Source organism: Barbus barbus, assembly GCF_936440315.1.
Source record: "Barbus barbus genome assembly, chromosome: 31".
Classification (NCBI taxonomy): domain Eukaryota; kingdom Metazoa; phylum Chordata; class Actinopteri; order Cypriniformes; family Cyprinidae; genus Barbus; species Barbus barbus.
Genome location: NC_136759.1, coordinates 2,618,457 through 2,646,104, shown reverse-complemented (window position 1 = coordinate 2,646,104; position 27,648 = coordinate 2,618,457). Strand labels below are relative to the sequence as shown.

General features: G+C 37.0%; 1 protein-coding gene and 1 pseudogene across 2 annotated transcripts in view; one reads left to right on the top strand and one right to left on the bottom strand.

Annotated features, from left to right (window-relative positions):
* The window catches only part of LOC306851007 (claudin-19-like), a 564,676-nt gene that overhangs the window by 261,654 nt on the left and 275,374 nt on the right, over positions 1 to 27,648 (top strand). The gene's annotated exons all lie outside the window — the stretch shown is intronic.
* LOC306851234 (cytoplasmic dynein 2 heavy chain 1-like) overlaps positions 3,439 to 27,648 on the bottom strand; it is a 129,421-nt pseudogene continuing 105,211 nt past the window's right edge. Inside the window, exons 52-62 of the transcript in view lie at positions 23,574 to 23,729; positions 22,318 to 22,393; positions 21,979 to 22,194; positions 21,745 to 21,849; positions 15,324 to 15,459; positions 13,170 to 13,369; positions 11,992 to 12,081; positions 5,593 to 5,702; positions 4,063 to 4,144; positions 3,869 to 3,985; positions 3,439 to 3,783 (exon numbers count right to left, since the gene is read on the bottom strand). The product of the transcript in view is annotated as a cytoplasmic dynein 2 heavy chain 1-like (transcript). The remainder of the gene's footprint in view (positions 3,784 to 3,868; positions 3,986 to 4,062; positions 4,145 to 5,592; positions 5,703 to 11,991; positions 12,082 to 13,169; positions 13,370 to 15,323; positions 15,460 to 21,744; positions 21,850 to 21,978; positions 22,195 to 22,317; positions 22,394 to 23,573; positions 23,730 to 27,648) is intronic.

Here is a 27,648-nt window from a genome sequence, read left to right as displayed (position 1 = left end):
GCCATGTTTTATTATTATTATATTTACATTGTTTACCATGTTTCCTTCCTTCATTTATTAATTATTACTATTATTATTATTATTTTATGGAACCAGCACATTTTCTTTACATTTACATTTCATGAAAATATCCAGTTTTTTTCACATTATTCATGGAAAAAACATTTTTACTCAATTTATTATGGAAACCATGCTTTTTTATTTTACACTTCATGGAACTACCATATATTTCACATTTAGTATTGATCAACCATGTTTTTCCCCCCTGTATTTACCATGTTTTTTTGGGTGGTATTATAATGTGTTTTTTTGGACGTCATAGTAACACCTCAGTATGTTCTGGGACCTTTACTGCTGTCCAGTTACAGGTGGACACTGTGTGCGCGTGATGGTTAAAGGTCAGCATTTTGATTTATGTTGCAGTTTGGATTTGAAATTACACAAACACCAAAATTCAGTATTCTCGCTCGCACACACACACACACACACACACTCACTGACCTTTGATGTGCGGATAAAAAGCCTCTCCATCTGAAAAGTCAAGAAGCTCCAAAACTCTAAGTGTGTGTTTGTGAAAAGCCTCCAGCAAAAGGGCAACTAATCAGATCGCACCGCTCACCCTCAAGAAAAGAGACACGGAAACAGGATAATGTCAGTCTAAATGAGTATGTGTGTGTGTGTGTGTGTGTGTGTGGTCTGACATCACAGCGACTAGACACACACACACACACACACACACACACACACACTGCAAGGATCTCATATAAAACAACTCTACAGCAATACTGTAGTAGAGTGATATTATCAGATGGCTGAAAACCATGGCGCTGTATGATTTCCATATTCATATACCATGGTACATGCCTAAAAAAGAAAATTGTTATGAATATAGTACCATGTGTAAAAAATAATTGACCATGGTATATGACCAAAAAAAACGTGCTGTTACTGTGGTACTTCAAAAGCAGGCATTGCAAAAAGCACACTGATACTGAGTGACTGAGGATGTTTCAGTTCCTCTGTAAAGGAAAAGGAGGATCAGAGGAGAAACACGACGCCCATCATATGCATCCTGATCTCACACACATCACAGAGGTCAAAGGTCACACATCATACCTGCTGCAGTACAGATGAATACAGAGGGCAGGTGACCTCTTTAACATGAGTGTGGGTCAAAGGACATCACTGGAAGCCACTGACGTTCAGATGCACTGAAAGTTTTTTGCCTTTCTTCTCTTTAGATCATCTCAAGCTCTGTCAGGTTGGCTGGGGACCATCGGTGGACAGCCATTTATAGGTTTCTCCAAAGATGTCTGATTGGTTCCAAGACCCAGCTCTGGCTGGGCCACTCGAGGACGTTCATAGAGTCATCCCTAAGCCACTCCTGCACTGTCTTGGCTGTGTGCGTAGAGTGATTGTCATGTTGGAAGGAGAACTTTCAGCCCAATCTGAGGTTCTGAGTGCTCTGAACCAGGTTTCCATTAAGGATATCTCTGTATGTAGCTGCATTCAGTTTTCCGTCTTCTCTGAACACTTCCCCAGTCCCTGCCGCTGAAAAACACCCCCACGGCATGATGCTGCCGCCACCTTGCTTCACCGTTGGGATGGTATTATGCAGGTGATAAGCGGTGCCTGGTTTCCCTCAGACATGAATAAGGAATTGAGATTCATCAGACCAGAGAATCTTTTTTTTCATAGTCTGAGAGTTATTTGGGTGGAATTTTTATCCCAAAGAAAATTTTAATTATAACTGATTTTTTTTTTTAAGAAAGAGCAATTTGTTCAGTAAACCATTGTTAAATTAAATAAATAAATAAATATGTTTAGTTTTTTTCCTCCTGCTGTATCGAAACCATATATATATATATATATATATGAAGTGTTAATTTGCATAAACCGATAAATGCCACTTTAAAAAAAAAAGAGCTCCACATATCTCCACATATAGCGCAATCTGAACACTAAACACGTTTTGTCAATCAAAGCCTGTATTGTCCACTTTCAAGGCATCACCAGTTCACGTTTTACTGCAGAAGCCGATAAGCGCCCTTGTTGTTTTTGAACAGAAGCCGATAAGTCCATTCTAGCGAATCAGCACGCTGTATTCAGGTCAGGTGACAAGGCTACTTTCACTTTGAAAAGACGTGCTAGCTGAGAGGAGTTTCGTCAAAGCTGACTAAAAGCGATCGAGGATGGATAATTTCGACGAACTTGAGGAACCTGTGATATCTTCTTCAGGGTGTAAAAGGAAAATAAAAGCTGAAACGTTTTCACGGAGCCTTGCAAAAGCAGCGCGTTACAATGCTGAGGGAAAAGCTCTGTGTATTGTGTCGTGTGTAATCAAATCTATAATCACAACAACAACGTTTGTCAGGCATCTACATTGCACACACACACACACACACACACACACATCTCCATCCTAATGCTGTGGTTGTGCTGAAGGTGAGACAGCAGTGAGATGTTTAAACAGGACGCGGTTGGCAGAATGAAACCTAACAAAAAATGTATCACTAATATAAATTATTCAGACACAAATTAAATGAGAAAAGCACTAAAGACACAAACAAACCCCTTCAGCCTCTGCAGAGACGGTACGTTCAGATCAGCACAAAGGCGTACTGTACTCCTCTCACTGTTACTGTAGTACAGAGACTGCACACAGTACAAAACCCAGATGATCAGCTACATTTGTCAAAATGTGAAGCAAACAACCAACGTGACATGCTGCATACCACAATGCTATGTGCTCAACATGAGCTTTCATTTCCAGTGTGACGAATGAACAGGCTTCTTTTTGATTCATTATTCTATCAGAACGTCAAATAATCAGACATTTTTCAACTTTAATTTAAATAAAAAAAGGAGCAAATTATTAATACTCTGAATTAGTTTTCCATTTTCATTTAAATTTGAGTTAAATATTTAGTAATTTAGTTGAGTTTTGTCATTTTTATTATTATTATTTTTAATGTCTATATAACTTTTATAAATTTTTATTTAATTTTCAGTTTTAGTTATTTTAGTATGCCAAGTTAAACTACATGAAAATGTGAAAAATTTCCTTGGCAGCTACATGAAAAAAAAAAGTGATTTTATTTCGGTTAACAATTATTTTATTTTTTATGGTTTTAGTTTTAGTTAACTAATATAACACTGACAAGATAAAGTATATTAAATAAGAATCTTTTAAATTATTATCTGTTAAATTCAGTATTTTATATTTCAATTTATTTGATTTGATTTTTTTCCATTTTATTTGTATTTGCACTAAATATTTGTATTTAATTTTTTCTATATCTTTTAGAACAGATTTTTTTTATTTGTTAAATTTGCATGGATTTCTCACTGTACAAAGCTAAGTTGCATCGCCTTATGCACAGTTTTTGTCATGCCAATAAAGTACTAAAATTAAATAGAGAGAGAGTGCTGGATCTTGATGAAAAACTCTTATTTAATAATATAAACACCTGCAACAAGACTGAATAAAAACTACAGTCTCACAGCAGCTTTAGTGCAGCGATCATGACAAAAACACCACCACATTCAGCCAAAAACCATTCATGTAGTGCAATCATATAAATGGATTGTGGAGACGCCTCAGCGTGTGTGTGTGTGTGTATGTTACTGCTGTTTGAGGAAGAGCGCCGCTCCGCTCTGGATCCATGTGTCATGATCTCCGGCACACGGCAGCTGCACGTTTGTCACCACGCGCTGACGCTCAGCGCTGCTGTACACGGGCAAAGAGATGCACTCGTCCAGAGAGTAACTTCCCACGGCGCTCTGAAACACACACACACTCTATAATGCACAGCCTTCACTGGAAACATCATATCAGCATAATTAGAGGGTAAAGTGTGTGTGTTACCTGTGGGATCCAGGCCATGAAACACGCAGGGATGGCAGACACGCTGGGAGATTCATGATGGCTCTCAGTCAGACGCTTTCCATCAAAAACACAACCTTCCAACTGCAAACCGCCAACCTACAGCCAGAGAGAGAGTTTAGTTAACATGAACCGGCAGAGTTCAGTTTAATCCTGTTAAACGTGAGCTTTTGTACCTTCACTTGTAGTTTAGCATCAGTGATCTGACCCCTCCATGACGCCGCAAACTTCAAACTGTCCATAGAGCAGCTCATCAGCCTAAAAGAGAGAGACAGAAGCATTTTATATTTCCCCTGAAGTTTATGTTAGCTGTAATTTTATTTCTAATAATCATTTTCACCCTCTGTTAGTACAATGTGATTTCTGCAATGCACAAAACGACGATGGAATTGCAGAATACAGATATAAAAAGTAGGGCAGTTCAAATAGCGACACAGACTAGCATCAGTAATTATTAAACCACAAAAATGTACTTCTCACAATAATAATAATAGTAGTAACATTACTATAATAACAAAAACATTGATTTTATGAAAATGGTTAGGGTTAGAATTCATGTAATTAGACATTCTGTTAAATGACTAAAATTGAATCAAACCATTAAAACAGAAAAATGAAATTGGACATGTTATAAAAAAATCCTTCCAAAAGGGAAATTTAGGCTATTTTTGTTACTGTAGCTTTAAACTTCTTTACTGTATGTAAATGAGCAGATGTTAGTGTAGCAGGAGTATGTGATGTAAGTTACCTCACATTTACTTCAGTAAATGTTTATGAGTTTAGTTTAACAGGTGTGCAGGTGATAGTTTAGCAGGTATTTGTTACGTAAGACACAGCAAGTTCAGTTTAGTAGGTGTATGTGAAATACATTTCCTCGCGTTGAGTTTACAACTGTACGTGGCTTGAGGTAACTTGCGTGCCCCCAAGTTTAGTTCAGCAGGTGTTTGTGGAAAAAGTCCATCTCCTGTTGTCTCTCACATATAAATTTCTCTCCTGATTCACACCAGACCACTTTTTCACTGGAGGAAGCATTATTATTCACTTGTAGTTTAGATATAGATATTTTAGTTAAAAACGTCTTAATGATGGATTTGTTCCAGCTTTTGTCTTCTCCAGATGTTAACTGATGGACTGGAGTGGTGTGGATTATTGTGATGTTTTTATCAGCTGTTTGGACTCTCATTCTGACGGCACCCATTCACTGCAGAGCATCTATTGCTGAGACACTGATGCAGAGACACATTTCTACAAACCTGATGAAGAAACAAACTCATCTACATCTTGGATGGCCTGACGGTCAGTACATTTACAGCAAATGTTAATTTTGGAGTGAACTATTCCTTTAAATTTAGTAGGCAGTGTTATTTTAGTATTATTGAGATATTATTATAGTTTTTATTAATTTAACCTGAATTTTTATTTTTCTATTTTATGTTTTCATCTTCATAATGAGTTTTTTTTCATTAGCTTGTTTAGTTTTTTTGTTTATATAGCCTCCCCCCCATTTTTATTTTAGCTTTAGTTATTATAGTACATCAATTTAAACTAAATGTAATGAGAAAAATGATAAATTTAAAGGATTTATTTTCTTTCAGTTAGTTTATTTTATTTCAAGTAACAAAAGTTTATTTTGTGGCTTTAGTTTGAGTTAACGCTGGCATAAATCTCCTCAAGTTGACTTCAGAAATGTGTGTTCAGTTCATCACCTGGCGGTCTCCTGTCTCGGCGCGTTCAGGAAAGTGTCTGGGTGGAAGAGCTCCGACAGATCCAGCATCTCCGACAGCAGCCCGCTCCGCTCTGCCCTCTCCACCCATCCCTGCACACACACACACACACAGAGAGAGAGAGCAGTGATTGGTCATGGAGATCAGTGTGTATGATGACAGAAGTGATTAGAGAGCTGCTGGTGTCATTTGTACAGTAACAATCCTTCTCAAAACTCTTCCCGCACCTGCTGCGTCTCCTCACAGGACTTCACGCTCTAGATCGGCAGAGACTTAGACGCTGTGTCTTTCTAAGAACATCAGCAGACTGTTTCTGTATGTGTCCATCTTTATGTTCATCAGTATCGGTAGTGTTTAAGACATCAACAAACACATCTGTTGTTGTAATAATTTTTTTAAAGCAATGTTTTTAAAAAGATTTTAGATTCTCTGCTGCTCAAAAAGGTTGTATTTATTTGAGCAAAAATACGGAAAAAAACAGTAATATTGTGAAATATAATTACAATTTCAAATAACTGTTTTCTATGTGAATATATAGTACAATGTAATTTATTTCTGTGATCAAAGCTGTATTTTCAGCATCATTACTCCAGTCTTCAGTGTCACATGATCTTCAGAAATCATTCTAATATTCTGATTTACTGCTCAAGAAACATTTCTGATTATTATCAATGTTGAAAACAGTTCTGCTGCTTCATATTTCTGTGGAAACCGTGATACATTTTATTTTTCAGGATTCACAGATGAATAGAAAGTTCAAAAGAACAGCATTTATTTGAAATAGAAATCTTTAATAACATTACAAATGTCACTTCCGATCAATTTAATGCATACTTGATGAATAAAATATTAATTTTTGTTTTAAAAAAATATTACTGACCCCAAACTTTTGAACAGTAGTGTAGTGAATGAATTCTAAATATTATTAAACTGTTATTATTGAATACCTAAAAATAACAATTCTAAAATAAACGATTAATTAAAAATAATCATTAAATAAATAAACAGTCCTTTATTTACTTGATAATCCTAATAGCACACATCTAAAATTTAAATTAATGTCTGCTATTTCCAACTGAATTAACTCAGAAACACGTCACATTGCAGATTATATTGTGTTTCAAGGTCACTTCAACAAGATCTGTGTTCAGGAACTAGCAGAACACGACCCACAAACGCCCTCACACAAACATGCTCGACTTCCTGTTTATTAGAGTCGGAGCGTTTCTGCAGGTGTGTGTTGTGCTCAGATCTGTTCGTCGGGAATAGACGGGTCACATTTACAGATTTCACAGATCTCTGTAAACAGCTGCTGCTGTGGAAATTCGACTCACTGGAGCAGGTGGGCGTCATTATAGCGCTGACGGATAAGATTCAATTATCTGTTAGAGGAGCGCACATGAGGAATCCGTCCCGAGGTCCATTACAGTCTAGCTCGGGGGGGTTCGGCACACGGACCTCCATGACCTTCATTTTTCATCAGTTTGTGTGTATACAAACCTGTTTTATAATCATTTTAGGCACCATATTTGACCCTTAAGGCCCACTTAAAATATTAGTATTACTTTCTTGGAACAAAAAACAATCATAAATTAGTTTTCAGGATCGTTTCGGACTCTTAAAATGCTGTTTCTGCTACCGCAAGACTTTCAGACCTGTGGAGGATGTCTGAACTCAGAATATTGAAAAGCTCTTGATGCTCATTCACCTAAATTCTCCCTCTTAAGTTCACTCAATCTTGTTCCTTCATTGGTTTACGGGGAGATTTGGTTCAGTGCAGTGCCTGAGGGAGCAGCTCAAATCACCATCATCATCGTCATCATCAGCCCAGCTGAAGAAACACGTTCATCATGAGGAGTTAATCATGACTAATTACAGTTAAACTAACTCAGATCAGCAGCGGCAGATGGATCGGACACGAGTGACAGGTGTTTTGTGGACACGGTGGCTCATTTTCAGCTCTCGTCTCAGACTCTGACTGGACAAATGAGAGCAGTGAACCTCACCAAAACATGTTCAGGTCACATTTCACCACTAAATCAAGAGAAACTACACATATATTCTGCATCAAAAATATGAAGGCTATCATATGAGTTCTTTTTTAATAATTCTCATTATTCTTACATTCATAACAGTACAGTAATGCATAAAAATCCATGTTATACGGTTAATTTTCTACTATATTACAGTAAAATACTGTAATAAAATATTTTTAAATCAGAAAAATACTGTTATTTTTTATTTATTATTTTATTAATACTATACTAACAATATATACTACAAATAATTTTTAAATGTATAACAAAAAACACTGCTGTTATCATATAAAACAAGAAAATCAAATTATTGTTATTGTTTTAAATTTATAAAATTACAATATTATATTTCACCACTACTGCTGTTATGCAATAATAATAATAATAATTATTATTATTATTATTTAACAGCAAAAAGATCTGCACTTAGTAATGAGAATTTTGAGGTGTAAATGAGAAATGAATGTTAATGTTTCTGAAATATATTTAATTTTCCTTGTGCAAAATATATATTCTTATTTCAGCCCCACATCAGAAGGCAATAAATGTTACCAAGACATGTTTTGGAGATTCTCACGTGCATAGAAAGATGATCTATCTAAAATGTTCTCTCCCACAGTTCTATATACACACATCAGCAGATGACAAACACTGAACACACCTGCTCACATTCACTGCTCTAGTGTTTACAGCAGGCTGGATTTTCAGAAGCACTAACTCTAAACAAACAGATTCCCATAATCACATATACACACACCATCACAATATTACATGAGTCAGTCGTGTGATTAATGTACATGATAATACACACGCTGCTGTTTGTGTGTGTGTTCAGCTGTAATGAACTCTACCTCAGGTGATGCTGCTGCGCTCATGAATTATTCATGAGTCCTTGTCTGATGTCTTTAATATTCACGCCACGTAGCTCCTCCTCCTTCCTGCACTCAAGGTCAGTGTATCAAGTGCATGTGAGTCTATCTATCTATCTATCTATCTATCTATCTATCTATCTATCTATCTATCTATCTATCTATCTATCTATCTATCTATCTATCAATTGATCTATCTATCAATTGATCTATCTATCTATCTATCTATCTATCTATCTATCTATCTATCTATCTATCTATCTATCTATCTATCTATCTATCTATCTATCTATCTATCTATCTATCTATCTATCTATCTGTCGGTCTGTCGATCTGACTGTCTATCTATCTATCTATCTATCTATCTATCTATCTATCTATCTATCTATCTATCTATCTATCTATCTATCTATCTATCTATCTATCTATCTATCTATCTATCTATCTATCTGTCTGGCTGTCTGTCTGTCTCTATATAACTAATATAGGGGATGATAATGATCAATCTAAAGAGCACTATATGAAATATTATGAGTTACTTGATTATCTTGCTTTTAAATGAACGGCCAAGTGATATAAAGGTAAAATAAAAGGCAACTAGGCAAGGCAGTGGCTTTGGAGATGACAAATAATATCTAAATTAAACAACAAATATTAAATAATATATAAATAAATAATTTAAACACACACACACACACACACACACAATTCATTTCTGTGAATTGTGGGGTCTTTCCATAGACTTCTATTACTTTTATACTGACCAAACAATATTTTCTATCCCCTAACCCTAAACCTACCCCTCATAGAAAACCTGTTTGCACTGTTACACTTTCAGATAAACATCATTTACTATTTTTAATATTTTTTTTCCCACGTGGGGACCAAAGGCAAATGCCAATGTCAAGTTTTACAATCCTTGTGGGGACATTTGATCCACAATCTATAAATAAAATTTGTCAAGTCAAAAACTACCTTGCCTAGCAATATAAATGTAAAAAATGTAAGTAAATTAAACCAGTAAAGGAGTAATAAGTAGATAAAGTAAAATAAAGCCTATAAAATAAAGAATATCTATTATTATTATTATTATTATTATTTATTTATCTTGTTTTTTATGTGATTTGCCTAGTGATATAAAGGCAATAAATAAATAAAATTAAGCGGGTTTAGACATGACAAGTTTTATATTATTATTGGGTGATTCAACAGATAGATATTTTACCAGCTAAGAAGATCAGCACTTTTATAGTTTCATCCCTCTATCTGATGTGAGCATAAGTATTGGAGCAGTTGCCTCACAGGTCTTTCTAAGTGATCAGCTGTGTCCTGTTGCATTAATTCTTCAGATATTAAAAGCAGGGAATGTGTCGTATCAGTTATATCCATTACTTCTGTATTCTGAATCTTGTATTTGATGATGACACACACAAACCAGGATGAAGATGAGGGAGCTGATTTTGAGAGAATAGCAAGCAATTTGGATGCTAAAAGAAAAGAGGAAGTCAGTTAGAGCTCCAGCAAAAACAAAGGGTGTGGAGAAATCAAGAGTTTGGAAACCACCAGCGACACCAGCAACCAACAACGACCTGATCGGCTGAGAAAACAGCAGTAGTTGATGACAGACAAATCATAAAAGCTGTGAAAAAGAACCCTAAAAGACATGTCTGTAAAATCACCAACAACTTCCAGAAAGCTGGGGTGATGCTCTGACAATCTACTGTCCTCAGGAGACTCTGACACAGAATTACAGATGCTACACAGCAAGATGCAAACCTCTGACCAGCACCAAAAATAGAAAGGCAAGATTAGAGTTTGCAAAAAAGCACAAAGGTGAGCCAGAAGAGTTTTGGAACTGTGTTTATGGACCGATGAAAGGGAACTGCAAATGATCCCAAGCATACAGCCTCATCTGTAAAGCATGGTGGAGGTGGTGTCATGGCATGGGCATGCATGGCTGTCTCTGGAACAGGCCCTCTCAACTTTACTGATGACTTAATGTATGATGACAGTAGCAGAATGAATTTGGAAGGGTACAAAACCATCTAGCCTACCAATATTCAAGAAAATGCCACCAGATTCATTGGGAAGTGCTTCATATTGCATCAGGACAATGACCCAAAACACCCTGCCAGTTCAGTCAAGGAGTTTATAAGAGCAAAGAAATGGAAAGTCTTAGATTGCCCAAGTCAACCTCCAGATTTAAATCTGATTGAACATGAATTTCAGCAGCTGAAGAGGAGAGTAAAGGCAGAAACTCCCCAAAACAAGCAACAATTGGGATTGGCTGCATTAAAGGCTGGGAAAAGTATTTCAAAGGATGAGAGCAAGAGTCTGGTGATGTCTATGGGTCACAGACTCACTGCTGTGATTGTGTGCAAGGGATCTGCAACTAAATAATAGCTTTTAATATTTTATATCTGCCTAATGTTCAACTGTCCCAATACTTATGCTCAAATCAATGAGTGGATGAACTCTAAAAGTGCTGTTCTTTTTATTTGGTAAAACATGTATGTGTTGAAACGGCTAATAATAAAATGTGACATTCTGTAGTTTTGTCTCATATTCATCCACATATTAATAAGCTCCACAGCCAACAGAGCAATTTTGTCTTTACTGTTCCAATACTTATGGAGAGCACTGTATATATATATATATGTGTGTGTGTGTGTGTGTGTGTGTGTGTGTGTGTGTGTATATATGTATATGTATATATATATACACACAAAATATACACTAACATTATTGATATATTTCACGCATATATAATTTGTCATTTCCCAAACGACTGAATTTGTGTGATAATCACTGTTTTTTTTTTTACCTTTATATCCTCATGCCAGGCTGACATTGTAAATCATATATATATATATACATATATATTCTTATTTATTTAGAACAGTAATCCTCAGTTAACCAAAAGTCAAAAGCTACATGAATGCCTTTTGGTTAGTTGTTCAATCACCAAACCACACTGTGGACTTTGGGCATCGGAGCGCTGTGACCCGGTGTTATCAGAAACGGTACATCATGAGCTTCACAGAGCTGGAATTTATGGCAGGGCTGCTATTCACAAAACACTTTTATCCAAAGCCAAAGCACAAAAGAGAGTAAAGCATGTAAAAGCATGGAAAAACCCTCAGATGAATCACTGCGGCCTACATTCCGACGGCTTTACGCTCGGAAAACAACCAGAGACGCCTGCTGAGCCTGATGGGAGACCCGTGACAGTGCAGGCAAACATCTCCAGAGACTCATGAGGTCACATGATCGCTCTGCATGGCCCTATTACAGCAGGAAAATATGCAAGCCATTTATAAGGCCAGGTGCATCTTGAACAAACACGGCTCCTTCGTGGCATTCCCGCATTCTAGGATCATAACGCTCCCATAGACACGGCTAAACAAACTCAAGAACACCTGGAGGAGGTCAAACACATTCCAGAACCTCTGGATCAACAGCAGCAGTTTGTTTACCTGAATCGCCAGCGCTCGGGACACAACGGCTCGCAAATACTGCATCGGGTCTTCAGGGCCTTCCCATTTATTCTGCCAACTCAACGGACACTGAGAGACAGAGAAACAAACAATTACATTGCCTTTATCTCAAAAACAAATAGCTGCTGATTTTGCCTAATTTTGCTTAATTTTATGATACGGAGTAAAAAAAATAAGCAAATAAAACTTTCCATCAGTTTTTGTTCCCACAAAATAAGAATATTATTTTTTTTATATCAGCTTTAATGCACTTATTAATAGAAATCTGCAGAAAAGCAGTGGACTTTTTTTTAAAATTTACTTAGAATTATTAAAATGACTTCCAATTACCTAAATAAAATTAATAGAAAATAAAAAAGAACTAAGGTAAACAAAAAAAAAAACAAACAAAAAAATTAATTTCGATTTCTACCCCCCCCCCATAACCAGTACAATTTTGCAACATCTTCTTTTCCTTTAATAAAATAAAATACTGTTTCATAGGAGATGTCAAGAACCAGTGTTGTTACTGTTAACTAAAATGAAAACTAAAAATATAAAAATTACATTTACATTAAAATTAAATAAATAAAATATATAAAAATTTAATAAAATATAACAAATGGACTGAAATGAAAATTATCTGAAACTTAAATAAAATGAATAAACAAATAAACATAAAAAGACAAGAACAAACAACAAAATTACTAAAATGAAAACGGAATATATATATATATATATATATATAATTTTGTAACACCTTTTTTTTATTTAATGCAATACTGTTTCATATGTTCTTATCTACAAGATGTCATGAACCAGTGTTGTTATCGCTAAAAATATATTTACTAAAATGAAAATTAATAAAAACCAAAGAGATGTAATAAAAAAACAAGAACACGCAATAAAATTTCTTCATTTGAATTCAGGATTAGGAATAAAACTAATGTCATACATGTGAAAATGGGAATTGAACAAATAGTTCTTTGGAGACCGAAAGTGACATGCTAGACAAAAATGTATTTATTCCACAATTTTTGGAATCAGCATCACAAAATAAGAAACAAATATTCATTCAGCAAATATGATACGGTTCAATCACTATATAACGTCATTTAGCCCAGCCTATCATGCTGTATTGTTTAATTAATCAAGCAGGTGCAGGCGTTCAGTCTTACCTCTTGGTTCAGGAGCGCAGTGGCCAGTTTGTGTACGTCAGCGGTCAGGAGGGACGTCCCTCTGATGACCTTACTGAGCGAGGCCAGAGATTGGTGAATGCTCTGGACCAATCGCACTGCATTAAACTGCTCCAGCTGGATGAATGATAGAACGGGAGAGCCGACGCCCTCGCTGGGTGGAGCCACCTTCTGATGGAACCCTGAGAAAGAGGCAAGAGCCAATCAAAATCTAGACTCAGCCTAAAGGATACGCCCACAAACTGTTTAATGCTTACTGCACACAAAACAGCTGGAGAATATCTGATTGTCCGTTTTTATGAAATTAACAACACAGGTATATATCTGTCTACCGGGAGATAAAATTGTGTTTTTGAGTTCTCACGATGCCTAAAACATTTTGAGTGGCATATTTCAGCTTGGGTTGTTTTATGATTCTGTCACTATAGGCTGTTATTGAAGGATGAGCAGTTAAAAAAAACAAGACCAAACTGACAGAAAACTCACAGAAATGTGTTGTTATTCATTTCACATGCGAAGGGGCTTTTACATAGACATCTTACAGTATACAGTAGGTACTGTACATTAGCAAAAAAAACAGCCCTTTTAAATGTAAGGGTCAAAGAGACAATAATACTATTTTTAGTTATTTTGAGATTTTTTTTCACTCATTTATTTATTTATTTTTAGTAATTTGATGTGCTTTTGTCATTGTTATTAGTTTTTGTTTTTTATTTTTCTATTTAACTTTAATATTTTTTCATTTATATTTATATACTAATAAATATATATATTTAGTACTTCAATGCAAACTTATTTATTGCAGATAGGTGATAAGGTAACATTTCTAATTTTAAAATAATATTTTTTTTTATTTTCAGATTTATTTAAATTACTGAAATCGATTTTTAACAGCTTTACTTTAAAATAACAACACTACAAAAATAGAAGGAAACTAAATAGTGAATTACCATACATTTTTATTTAATTATCAATATTATTTAAACAATAAACAATTTTTATAAACAATAAATAATAATTATTAATTAAAAGCATTATTAAAACAAATATTATATATAATTATTATAAAAAAAATACAGATGTATATGGTGCAAATAATAATACTAATAATAAACATTAAAAAATTATACCTGGACTTATTGGACAAAAAATTGTAAATAAAAATTACTAAAAATATATACAGCGGTGCGCATGTGCAACCTTTACCATTTACTATTTATCATTTTAGGTCGACACACTGTAATGTATAAGATTTCTATTCATACTGAAAGCATAAACCTAGGCTATTCACTGCCATTTTCAAAGCACAATGCAAAACTTTGACATTTCATTCACTGAGGTGCTTCACTCACTCGGCAACGCTAAACCCGGCAGTGCATAGATTTTTATATTTACTTGCCGGCAACCCGCCAAAATAAAGGTTTGATGACTTTTAAGTTTGGAAAAGATGAAAATGTATATTTAAAGAAAAAAATAAATATTAGCATTTTCTTATTTTTATTAAGTATAATATTTACTATTAAATAATTGTATTTGCAGGGCTCTAGACTGTGACCAAAATGGTTGCATATGTGCCAATATTTTGAGAACGTGCGAGTTCAAATTTGACGTGGTTGCATTTGTGCGAGTGCAAAGCTCAGCTTATAACACAGAAAAAGAGGAATTCCTGTTCACAAAATTTAAATCACAAATAATACAGATGAAAAAGAATGGGTTAAATGTTGAATACTCGTTACCATATAACTATAAACTATTATAAAAGCTCATCAGCATGCATTGATTAATCCCATGTTGTAGCAAAAATGCTGCCACCAAATTATGTGCTAATGCGACCAACTGAGAAAGTTAATTGCAAGAGAGCGAGCAGTGGGAAGAATGAGTCTAGAGAGCCCTGATTTGTATTTAATATTCCCTTTTTATTTTAAAATATAATAGTATTATCACACATTATTATTTTATTTAAAAAACTAACTAAATAAAGTGCAATAATATTTTTTTATAGTTACAGTATATTTAATGGGTCACACTATGTGCAGTGTGAGGACCAAACCAAATCTCCAGCTCTTATGAGAACCAGGCAGAAAAACTTATGTGAACCCCTATATACATAAAATTATAATAATTATGTTATGACACTAAAATGGCGATGAGCTACCTGGTTGAGACGTTTCCACAGGTTGAGCACAGGTGAGAGAGTGTTAGACCAGATCTCTCGGTCGAATTTGGAGGCGGCTGCTACAGACCTGCTCAGAATCCTCAACTGAGAGATCACCTGCACACACACACACACACACACACACAGCTGGGGTGAGCACAGTACATCTCACCGTACACTATCCTCCATCTCTCTGTGATTGGGGAAAACTGCAAGGAAGGTGCAGGCGTCTCTTACACATGATAAATTGGTCTCATTACAAGAGCTAAACGCACACACACAGTCTCACTGTGTGTGTGTGTGTGTGTGTGAGTGAGTGTGGCAAAGATCAGTCTAAACCTGACAGTGACAAATAGGAGTGCAGCGTAACGCTCTGAACACACAAAGAGAGAGAGTGTGTGTGTGTGTGAACACAAGAGAGAGAGTGTGTGTGTGTGTGTGTGTGTGTGAAGTCAAGAGAGTGACAGTAAGCTGAATGAGGGTGATTCACATATTTCATTCAGTAAAAAGCAGGATATTCATGCTGCCAAAAATCTGCATAGCGATGCCCTAGCAACAGCTCTGAACACACAGCATTATGGTGGTGAGTTCTGCACAGTCAATCATCATAAGCATAAAAAAAATCTGTAATTATTTCACAAGCATAAAACTACAATTAACACTGTTAGTAATTCAGCTTGAGCCACCTAACCTTAAGATGCTACAGTGTTAGAGTTACAAAGTTATCATGTGACAGCAGCAAAGTTTCGTATTTGCATACTGAATTGTCATTGGTCATCTTTTTTGCATGTAATCACATACAAAATGGCAAAGTTGCTGCATTTCATCTACACATTGCAGTTTTATTTTTAGTCATTTTAGGAGTTCAAGTTGGCAAGGCAACATATCTCATTTTATTTTATTTTTTAGATTTTTTTTTAATACTTAATTTTTATTTTTTTATAGTTTTAGTTAACACTAACAACATTGCGAAAATAGAAGGAAAATGAACCATGAGTTATTATGAATTGTTAACCTAAATTTAGCTAAACATATCCGCTGCCCCACAAACACTGCTGTTTGCTTCAATAAATACAAATCTACTAAAAAATATCCTCACAAATAAAGTAGGGCTGTCAAAATTAATGCTTTAATAACGTGTTAACGCAAATTCATTTTAACGGCACTAATTGTATTAACCCGCGATTTTCTGTTTGACCCATTGCCTAGCCTGTAGTTGGAGAACTATAATAACGCCTAAGCACGTCATTTCAATCTCTTGCTCATTCTCGCTTGTTGAATCGAACGTATTGTGGCGATATTTTGTGCAGCTTGCTGCTGAAGAGATCTTCAGGACATATCGCGAGTTGTTTCGTCTTGTTTACATCGCTTCAGTATACGGATTGTTGGATTTACACGCATCTCGCAGTGCACAGCGATCGTGAGATATGGATTGCATCACGCAAGAGGCCTCATTCTGCTGTATGCCGGGAAGTTTGAATGCCTCTGTGACGACATACACTCGGAGGCACTGACTGACCCATGCCCGGAATGCTCCATTATGCCACTCGCCGTGCGTCACGCTCGTCTGGCGGGTCTGGAATCTGCTTCGGATAGTTTGTTACTTTCATCCAATGTCACCACAGCTGATCAAACAAGCATCTCAAGGTGAAAACAAGACTAAGAAAACTAAATCGTCTGATTTAGCATGTAAAGTCAATCAGCTGTCTTCTGCAGTAGAGTTGTTATTGCCACTTCTGGCTAAAGCTCAGCCTAAAGCAGATGTAAGAGAGAAAGTTCAGCCTGAGTTATGTATGACATCCTCACCAACAATGCATACAGGACAGGATGTGGATGTGATGTCAGTGGCTGCCACTGACTCACTTTTTGAAACCATTCCAGGTGTTACTTCGGGTGCTGAGGAAAATCTGCCTGCAGATCCATCACAGCACTCTAGCAGTGAGACCATGTCTGAGAAGTCAGGTGGTCATCTTCAGTTGTTGCATCTCTGGATGGAACGTTAAAAGCTATGCTTGCACGCATCAATATAGATCCCCCTCAACCAGCGGTGGGCTCTGGGAATATTGTTCTACGTCGTGCACAGAGAACATCAATTACAATGCCTCATCTCAACTTTACATCTGTATTGGTGTCTGCATTACAAAATTCAACAAAGGCTACACGTCCAGATCAGTTAGCCCGCACACTGACTGTAATGCAAGACCCAGAGACCGTAGGACTTGGTAGCATGCCACCTATGGAATCTAGTGTGGCAGCACTTATTGTATCTCCCGATGAGACGCTTCGTGAGAATGTACGCTGCCCCAATGTTGAGTGTAGACGCACTGATGAGTTACTGTCTTGTGCATACAATGCTACAGCGAGCCTTGGCCGTGTTTCTAATTCTTTGGCACACATGCTTGTGGCTTTACACTCCTCTCTGAGATAAACTTCATCTGACCCATTAGTGGCAGACTTATCTGAACTTACATTGCAGACCATGGGTGTTATTGTCAATCACTGTGGAACAGCATTAGGTACTCTTGTACAAGCTCAACGGCAAGTTTGGTTGGCCCAGTCCTCCTTGCCGGAGGTATGTAGGAACAATCTGTGGAGATTGCCATTAGTACCTGGTCAAATTTTTGGACCAGCTGCACAGGAAGCCTTGGACTGGCGTGTGTCAGTCTCTGAAACTCCCTCCCATCATGTGGAGACTGCCTCAGGATCCAGACCTCCTCTAGCAGCCTCTGTTACTCGTTTTCACAATGTTGGTGTAAGACCCACTGATATATCTTCTCAACATTTCCACCACTGGAACTCTCGGACAACTCCACCACCTTCTCCACCTCCCAGGCGTGGTGCGACTCAACCACGTGGACATTAGCCTCACATCCGACCCCCAGGTCCCCCCCCCCCCCCCCACACACCTCTACAGAAAAGCGTTTACGGGAGCGTTGACGCAAACATGTCGACAGTGGGCTGTTTCACAGAAAGCCAGTTGAATCACTGGAGATCAATAACAATAAATCAGTGGCTCTTGACTACCCTTTCAAGAGGGTACCATATACAGTTTCGCTGTCGACCTCCTGTTCACACCGGCTTGAGACAGACGATAGTTCACCATCCACGTCAGGCACAGGCACTTACACATGAAGTTCAGGTGTTGTTGCGATAGAACACATTGATCCCCAAGTTCATCCCGGGGGATTTTTTTCTATTTATTTTCTGGTCACAAAGAAATACGGCGGGTTTCGCTCCCTATCTTGGATTTAAGAAACTTAAATTGTTTTCTCAAGTTTCTGCCGTTCAGAATGTTATGCACAACAGATGTGTTGCAGGCCATCATGCCGCAAGATTGGTTTGTGACAATAGACTTAAAGGACGCCTATTTTCATATTCCGATTGCACCAGAGCACAGGCAGTTCCTTCGATTTGCCATAGGGGTCAAATATTTCAGTTCAAGGTTCTTCCGGCACCAAGAGTTTTTTCAAAGTTCGTCCAGGCAGCATTGGAACCACTCCAGGGGACTGGCATGAGGGTGTTACCGTACCTGGACGACTGGCATCACCCCAGCAAGTAATATATCAAGCTCGTCACCTGCTGGAACACATCACAGCTTTGGGGATCACTGTGAACTGGGACAAATGCAAGCTTATTCCGACACAGTCAACCAGTTACATAGGCCTTGCTATAAACTCTGTCACAATGTCGGCTTGTCTGACTTCAGAGAGAATAGGGTCAATTCTAAGAGTTATGAAGAGGCTTCGGGTGGGTCACAAGCTGAGTCTGACAAGTTGATTGTTGCTTTCTTGAAAGGAGTTAATCGTCTTTGTCCTCCGCTGGCTGTCCGGAGTCCGACATGGGATTTGAGTATGGTGCTCAGTTCCCTGTATCAGCCCCCATTCGAGCCAATTTTGGAGTCAGACATTAAGTGGCTGTCATTCAAGACTGCATTTCTCTTGGCAATTACAACAGAAAAGCGTGTAAGTGAACTCCATGCATTGTCTGTGAGTGCCCCATGTTTGCGCTGGAGTGCTGACTTTAGTAGTGTCTCATAGTAGTGTCTTTAGTAGTGTCTCAACACTATATTCTTGCACTTCTGGTTAGATGCTAACTGCATTTCATTAGCTCTGTACTAGTACTCTGCATAAATGACAATAAAGTTGAATCTAATCTAATCTAATCTAATCTAAATTGTGGCCTAATCCGGCGTTTCTACCCAAGATCTTGTCTCCACATTTTATGAACACATCTATTGTGTTGGCTGCATTGCCATCAGATCAAGATGACATACGATTGGAGCTATGTCCAATTAGGTCCTTGAGGGCTTACATCGATAAGACAGAAGCCTGGCATAAAACGGACCAATTGTTTGTTTGTTTTAGTGATATGCGCAGAGGTGCTGCTCTTTCTAAACAGAGACCGGCACACTGGGTGACGCAGGTTATTTTACACACGTACGAGTCTGCAGGAAAATCTGCTCCCTCATCTATTCATTGTCACTCTACACGTGCCTTGGCAACATCTTGGGCAGCGTTCAAAGGGGTGTCGCTCTCTGAAATTTGTGCAGCAGCAACCTGGGCTTCATCTTGTACATTTTCACGTTTTTACAGATTGAATGTGACTCCCTTGCCAGCAGTGTGTGCTGCAGTTGCTTTCTGCCTGCCCGGACGCTTTGCAGGGGGATCCCTCGTGACTGCGTAGGTATTCGTCTTCCACTAGTGCTTTCAGCACTGCCTCTGGCAGTCTGGAGCGAATAGTCTTGCATAGCCAGACCTTCAGACTGATGGCAGAAGGTCTGGAATATATGTCCGCTTTCATTGGCCAAGGCCCATCCATGAGGCCGTTTGGCCGACATGTCAAACAACCAATCATAGTTCGTTTCGTTTAGCGTCACGTTTCGGGGCGTGGAAATGTCGTCATAATAACATACTCTCGGATGTATTTTAAAGATTCTATGCTGCGAACTTTAAATATTTCACATACTTTTGAAAATCCAGCGTTTAGTTGACCCTGATGACCCTTTCTTCTTTCGTGAGGGGGTTTGGCGTCACGGCATCTTTGTTTCCCGTTTGAATTAAACCCGGAAATCCGGTTTAATTCAACCAGTCAGATTACAACTTCGACATTCCTGAAGTGTTTCTAGAAAAGTGTGCCATATGCATCAGACGTTTAGCCAACGGTCTGTGGGCGTGACGTCTGAGGCTGAGACTAGGAGCGAAAGGAAATAGACCGCTGGTTACGAACGTAACTGTGGTTCTATGACTAAGTGGAAGACCGCAAGAGTCTCTGGTCACTCGGTATTGCGAGAATGATCTAAGAGATAGAAATGACGTGCTTAGGGGTTATTATAGTTCAAGGCACATCACAAGTCACGAGGTGACAACTTTGTCATTCGATTCTCGGTCAAGCGTGAGTACGAGGAGTTTTCCACTAGTGCTTTCAGCACTGCCTCTGGCGGTCTTCCACTTAGTCATAGAACCACAGTTACGTTCGTAACCAGCGTTATGTAGTCTTAATGGGTCATGTTCCATATTCATTCGGTTGTCTGACAACAGAAACAGTAAAATATACCAATGAAAACAGTTTTATTGAGAATTTGGCTGCATCAAATTACAGTATGTGGGCACAGAGAGGCAAACAAATGTAATAAAAAACAATAAATGTACAGCATGTTCAGAAGAAGTGAGCTGCCCTGTTGTGCAAAAATGTAAACAGATTTGTGTAAGTAAATTGCTCAGTGCAAAGAAAGAGAATTAATGGGAACTTGGCATTTCTATGTTCTTTTTTCATGTGTTTAATAGACATGAACAAGTTCTTTGAAAAACATCTATGACTTTTGAAACATGTCTAGGCTTCATGCTCTATGTTGAGTATGGTTTCACTAATAATAAACATACATTTGCATAAAGCATCCATATTTGTCCATGCCCATGTTGATTAGGGTTTTAAAAACCTAAAAAGTATTAATTTAAGGTACATTTAGAACAGATAAAAATGTGCGATTAAATTGCGATTAATCAAGAGTTAACTCATGACAATCATGCGATTAATTGCAATAAAATATTTTAAACGACTGACAGCCCTAAAATAAAGTAAAATCAGACTGAGAACATTTGCCTGGATTCCAACTAGTCAAAAAGGTTAATAAATAATGTCATAAAAATTGTGTAGTTGTCTCTGAAAAGACTTGGGTGTAAAAAGTCAACTCAGAAATATGGTGTGAATGCACTTTGTCTGTCAGCGCATTATGATCTCCACCCCACAGGAAAGAACAACAGTCTCTCTCTCTCTCTCTCTCTCTCACACACACACACACACAAACACGCATACACGTCTTTGATGTTGAGGAATGTCCTCTTCAGCACAATGTTCTCAAAACACCTCTGACCCTTCATGACCTCTGCAGAAACACACACACACCTGTGAGCTGATGATTCTCTGTGCAGAGCGCTCAATGTTTGCAGGCAGGCCGAAGAAACTGGGTCTATCGTCTTCAGGAAGGGCGTCCACCACCGCACGATAATCCTACACACACACAGAGGCGTGAATTTAATCCACTAGTGCAAAGGATTGCACAATTAAAAGCATGCACAATTAGAAGTATTGAATTCTTGTAAACTATACAGCACAGACAGCTTGTATATGAACACTGACCGCTATGCTGCAGGAGTTGGGCAGGTGTATCTGCGCCGGGAAAGCGTGCGTTTTCTTGACTCGCGAGTGTGTGTGACTGTGTGAGGAGCTGAATGTTAAAGAACTGCTGCAGGTTCGAGCGAAGGACCCGCAGGTCACACACATTATCGATGCGGCCGCCGTAGATGGCGTTTTCCAGGAGACCGTGCACAAACTCCCACTGAAACACGTTCCCACCTGAAAAACACAAGAAGAAAATACTGCAGTAAGATCTCACACTAAACATCCAAATACATGAAAACATACAAACCCTCAGATGATGAGTTCATGTAGATTACATAGAGATAAACATACACACACCTTCAAACAGACGGTCAATGATCTCAAAGCCGGCTCTCGGGTCTGACAGAGAGAACTCGTAGAACTTCGTCCAACCCTGTGCAACACAAACACATCATCATCATCAGTTCAGTTTAACTTGATATATATTCAGCCTGCTGTGCAATAGATACTCAAGGTCTTTTTTTAATCATAATTAAATATGGAATCATTTTTCAGAAGCTTGACATGATTTCCATGGCACAGTGAAGCCATTCATCTTTTCCTTAGCTCTAAATTGTTCAGTCTTTTCACAACATACATTATTTCATCTAAGCAAATGTTTGAAAGAAAACCTTTTTGGGCACCTGACATCTATACATATATTATAAATTATATATACATAAATTATCATTTTTATATTTAATTTACAATATAAATTATAGAAATATAAGTTATAACAATTCTAAATATAGCTTATAAATTAAATATATAATTTATATATACACTCAAAAATTATATATATATATATATATATAGAGAGAGAGAGAGAGAGAGAGAGAGAGAGAGAGAAATTAGACATGATATATATGATGTATTTTGGTATTGAGACAGCACTAGTAAAATCCTGTAAAGTCTACTGAACTGTTTCCTGGACAAACAGAAATCGGCACGGCTGCTGTGATGATTGTGTCGAGATCCCTGGTGAAAATAACACCATATTTTTCTATAATGGCTGTTATAAACCTTTGGTTTCCATTTCCTTCAAAAGGCTCACGATCAACATCTGTAGCATTTCATTTTCCACACTGAAGTCCTCTTGCACCAAAAAGAGTCTCATTAAGAACATGAAATGATCTCCGCTAATTGCCCCACCTCTATGTACAGTTCACAGTCACATCATGTCACTGAATACTGAATAAGTGTTTATGTGGCAATATGCTAATGAGCCAATGTGACGTCATAATCATAAAAATAATGCCATTTCTGTGGAGCAAGAAACATCCTGCTTCTTTCACAAAATCCTTTTAAGAGACACTATGAATTAGTTTTCTTCTACACAGCTTATTAGATCCGGCCCACTTTACGAGAGAGAGACAGACGGAGCGAGCGAGAGACATTATGAAAGAGAAAAGCAAAAGCCTCAGTTAATTAAATGGATTGCTTCAAAGGCCTGATGCACAGTATTTTAATTCAGAGTTGGAATTAATTGCCCAAACAGATCCAAGAACTCCTGTCTGAATTCCAGCGATGGGCTGAGTATACACTGTGTCTATAGTCATGTGACCGGTGTGTACCTGTGGAATGTAGTTGCGTCTCTCCTGACACACAGCATGGAACCAGGCCAGACAGAAGAGCGGCTGAGCTCGAGTCAGGTGACCGCCTTTACTGATCTGCTCCGCGCTCCAGGACTCATACGTCCGCTTCAGGTTCTTCTTGAGGCCTGGAGGAGCCTGAACACACACACACACACACACACACACACACAATCACTAATGGTACATCTCTGCTGACATAAATTTCACAATTGGATTCGATGTCAAACTACAGGTTTTTCAATTCTCAATTCTGATCATGATTATATGGACATTGAAGGTTTTTCCTGAGGTTAATGTGACGTATTGTTTACAAGCTGCTTTACTGATGTATTTCTGCAGTTGAAACACTGATTTTTGATTACATGAGACATTAATCATTTCAGTAATTGGCATTATATATTTCAACACCTTCTGATGCTTTGGTGCTGTAACTAGTAGTTAAGAGGAAGAGCTGATCAGTTCACATCTACAGTGATTTAATGCTACAAGACGTTAAAGAGGGTTTCTGCAGGCTGTATGAAGGTAAATTTAAGGCTTTTTAAGACCTTGTTAAGACCAATTAAAGAAATGTTAGGAAAAAAATGTAAAGAAACAATACATCAATATGTTCTCTAAATGCAAACATCTAGACAATGAGAATACAACTCCCAACCAATGTCATACTATTATAGTTTCATTTATACTACTATTTTGAATTAGTTTTTATTTGTATATTATCTGTTTTCATTTTAATATTTTTCAAATGTAATTTATTTGTGTTTGTCAGTTTTTTTTTGTTTTTGTTTTTCTAATTTCTATATAATGTCTATTTCTTTCAGTTTAAAGTTTTTTTGGTTAAAAATGGCAAGTACATAACCAGCCAGTGTTCAAAGCTATCGCCTTACTTTAGCCCGATTCACAACGGTTAGCTTATAATAATGCTTTCTAATTTGAGTGGTACGGGTAGGATTTCACAGGAAATTCCAGCATTACGTCACGTCTGTAAACATAAAGAAGTTTTCCCGGCTACTAGGCTATCGCATGTGAGCATCCTGCAGGTGGCGACTCGTTTAGCCTTTTCTCACAGCAGCTGGAATAATTAAACTTATCGTTTTGATGGCGGATTGTGATCCAGAAAGGATTGTGTGTTTATGAAACACAAGTGAATGACATTAAATTATATTCCAGTTTTAAATATGCTTCTGATTACAGATAGCCTGGGATTACACAAGATTTGTATTTTAAAGAAAACCAGTTTGAAGGGAGCATAATTTGCTTTTTGGGTTAAAATAATTTCTAAATATAAAATTCAAATGGAATGACAATTAGATTAGACTGTACAGAAATCTACACGCTAATACACACAATACTCATAGTCATGAAACATAGAAGCTGATGTTGTTAACATTAATAATTTGAGAACAAAGCAGGGCTCGCAAAATTTAAAAATCCCTGGTAGCCCGTTGGGCAGGTACTCTTCAGATTTTGGTAGCCTGAAAATTTATTTAACTAGCCCAAATAAAATAAACACCATAAATGTCAATCAAAAACATTTTCAATACACAAATATCAACGAATATCAAGGAAAGAGTTTTATTTTACTATTTACAAGGTATCTGCAAAATTCTTAAAAATCCATTTAAGGTAATTTGAAAAATTATTTCTTTCTGACCATTTAATGTATTTAAAAAACTTAAAAACTCTTCAGTTTAGTTGTATCAAATTTAAGGACCCGAGGTAGCAATGTTTCCGCTAATTTTTTCTTCTTGCTCAGCAAAACTTTTCTTTATTGGGTGGACATTTCTGGCACCTGAGCAAAAGCATTCTTTATACCAGACCTGTACAACACGCACACAAACAATGTGTAACTTTTAACTTTAATGTGCTATTTATATTTGATTTGACCCTTGATGTAACTAAATAATGTACATTTTAGGTTACCTGAGAAAACATTTTTACAGTACAATACACTGCAGTTCAAAAGTCTGGATCAATAACGTTTCTTATGCTCATCAAGGCTGTATCTATTTGATAAAAAATACTGAATATTATTGCAATTTAAAATAAATGTTTTCTATTTTAATATACTTTAAAATTGTATTAATTCCTGTGAAGCAAAGCAGTATTTTCAGTGTCACAGGATCCTTCAGAAATCATTCTAATATACTGATTTTTAATCAGTGTTTATATATACTGTATTTTTTGGGACGTGATATTTTTAAAAAGTTAAAAAGAACAGTGTTTAGTCAAAATAGAGATTTTGTGTTACAATATAAACTATTCAAAATTTTGGGGTCAGAGTTTTTTTTCTTTCTTTTTTAAAGATACTTTAAAAAAAGTTTAAAGAAAATTAAATAAACTTTATTCAGCAAGGGTGTGTTAAATGGATAAAATTGATAGAAAGACTTCTATTGTTAGAAATTATTTCTATTTTGAATAAATGCTGTTCTTTTAAACTTTTTATTAATCAAAGAAAAAAGAAACACAGGTTCCAAATAAATATTAAGCAGCACAACAGTTTCAACGCTGATAATAAATCAGCATATTAGAATGATTTCTGAAGGATCATGGGACACTGCTGGACACTGAAAATACAGCTTTGATCACAGAAATAAATGCTATTTTAAAGTATAGGTATTAAAATAGGAAACCAATATTAGAAATTGCAATAATATTTCACTATATCACTGTTTTATCTGTATTTCTGAAATGAAAACAGCCTTGATGAGCAAGAGACTCAAAGTCAAACACCTGATAAATAATTGACCTTGTTTTTGAGTCTATAATATAGGCCTAACATAATATATTATCAAAACAAAATATTTAAACTGATAGAATAGAATAGAATACAAACTGAAGCTAAACTTAAGCTGAGATCTGTAAGTTAAATATAAAAAACGTGAACATATGAATTCTTCTATCGCTGTCTAAACATCATTATGAAGTACAGTTTGTACAATACACTTGTGTGACCGTACATGTCTCAGAGTTTTGTTACCCATCCTCCGTTATTTCCAGCACTTAATCAAGCCATTCTTCTTTAATACATGAGGACCTTTTATTTCACATGTCATTGCGTTTGCGTTATCTCTCGTGTTGAGCGCACCGCAACCATTGAAGTATTCAGTTTCTACAGTGACTCATTTGGTGCACATCGTTCTCTTTCTATGAAAACGGCATTCACCGGCTCTAACTCTGTCGTGACATCAGCTCTAGAGCGGTTTGCCCGAGCATGGCTATTCTTTCCCTTTTACTGCGGCATTCAATCAAATGGCTTCCCAACACATTTTTGTGTGCGCGAGGCACATTATTTCTTCTGCAAGGTTGCGGTTGCGCGTGCGCTCAGCTTAGAGGGAACTCTGCGTGGGAGCCCTGTATTTAAGGTAGCCCGTCGGGCAGGGCAGTGATATATTTTGGTAGCCCGACTGGAAAACACAATAGCCCCGGGACGTCGGGCTAGCGATTTTGCGAGCCCTGATAAAGTATACCAATAAAAATAATTTGCAATAATGTACATTTTAGGGTATCTGAGAAAACATGTTTACAGTACAATACACTGCCATTCAAAAGTTTGGGAGTACATTTTTAAAAGAAGTTTCTAAGGCTCATCAAGGCTGTATCTATTTAATAAAAATACTGAATATTATTTCACAAAATAATATTGTGAAATATATAAAATAAAATATTAAATGAAGTATTCAGTTTCTACAGCGATTCATTTGGCGCACATTATTCTCTTTCTATGGAACCTGCAAACTGCATTCACCCGGTGAATTTCACCGGTTCTAACTCTATAGCGGCAGCAGCTCTTTAGCGGTTTACCCGAGCATTGCAATTCTTTCGTTTTTACTAGATTACAATCAAATGGCTTTCCCCAACTCATTTTTGCGTACAGCTTAGAGGGAACATTGGCTGGAGCCGTACTGGAGCTCAACCCCACGCACGGAAGATAATTCCGCACAGAGCTGCAATTCCCGTTTTTCAAACAGAGATGGCGACAAAGAGGCAAAACTTACGGACTGCAGCTTTAAGTTTTAGTTGTTTTAGTACATTAAGTTGAAGTAAATGAAAATGA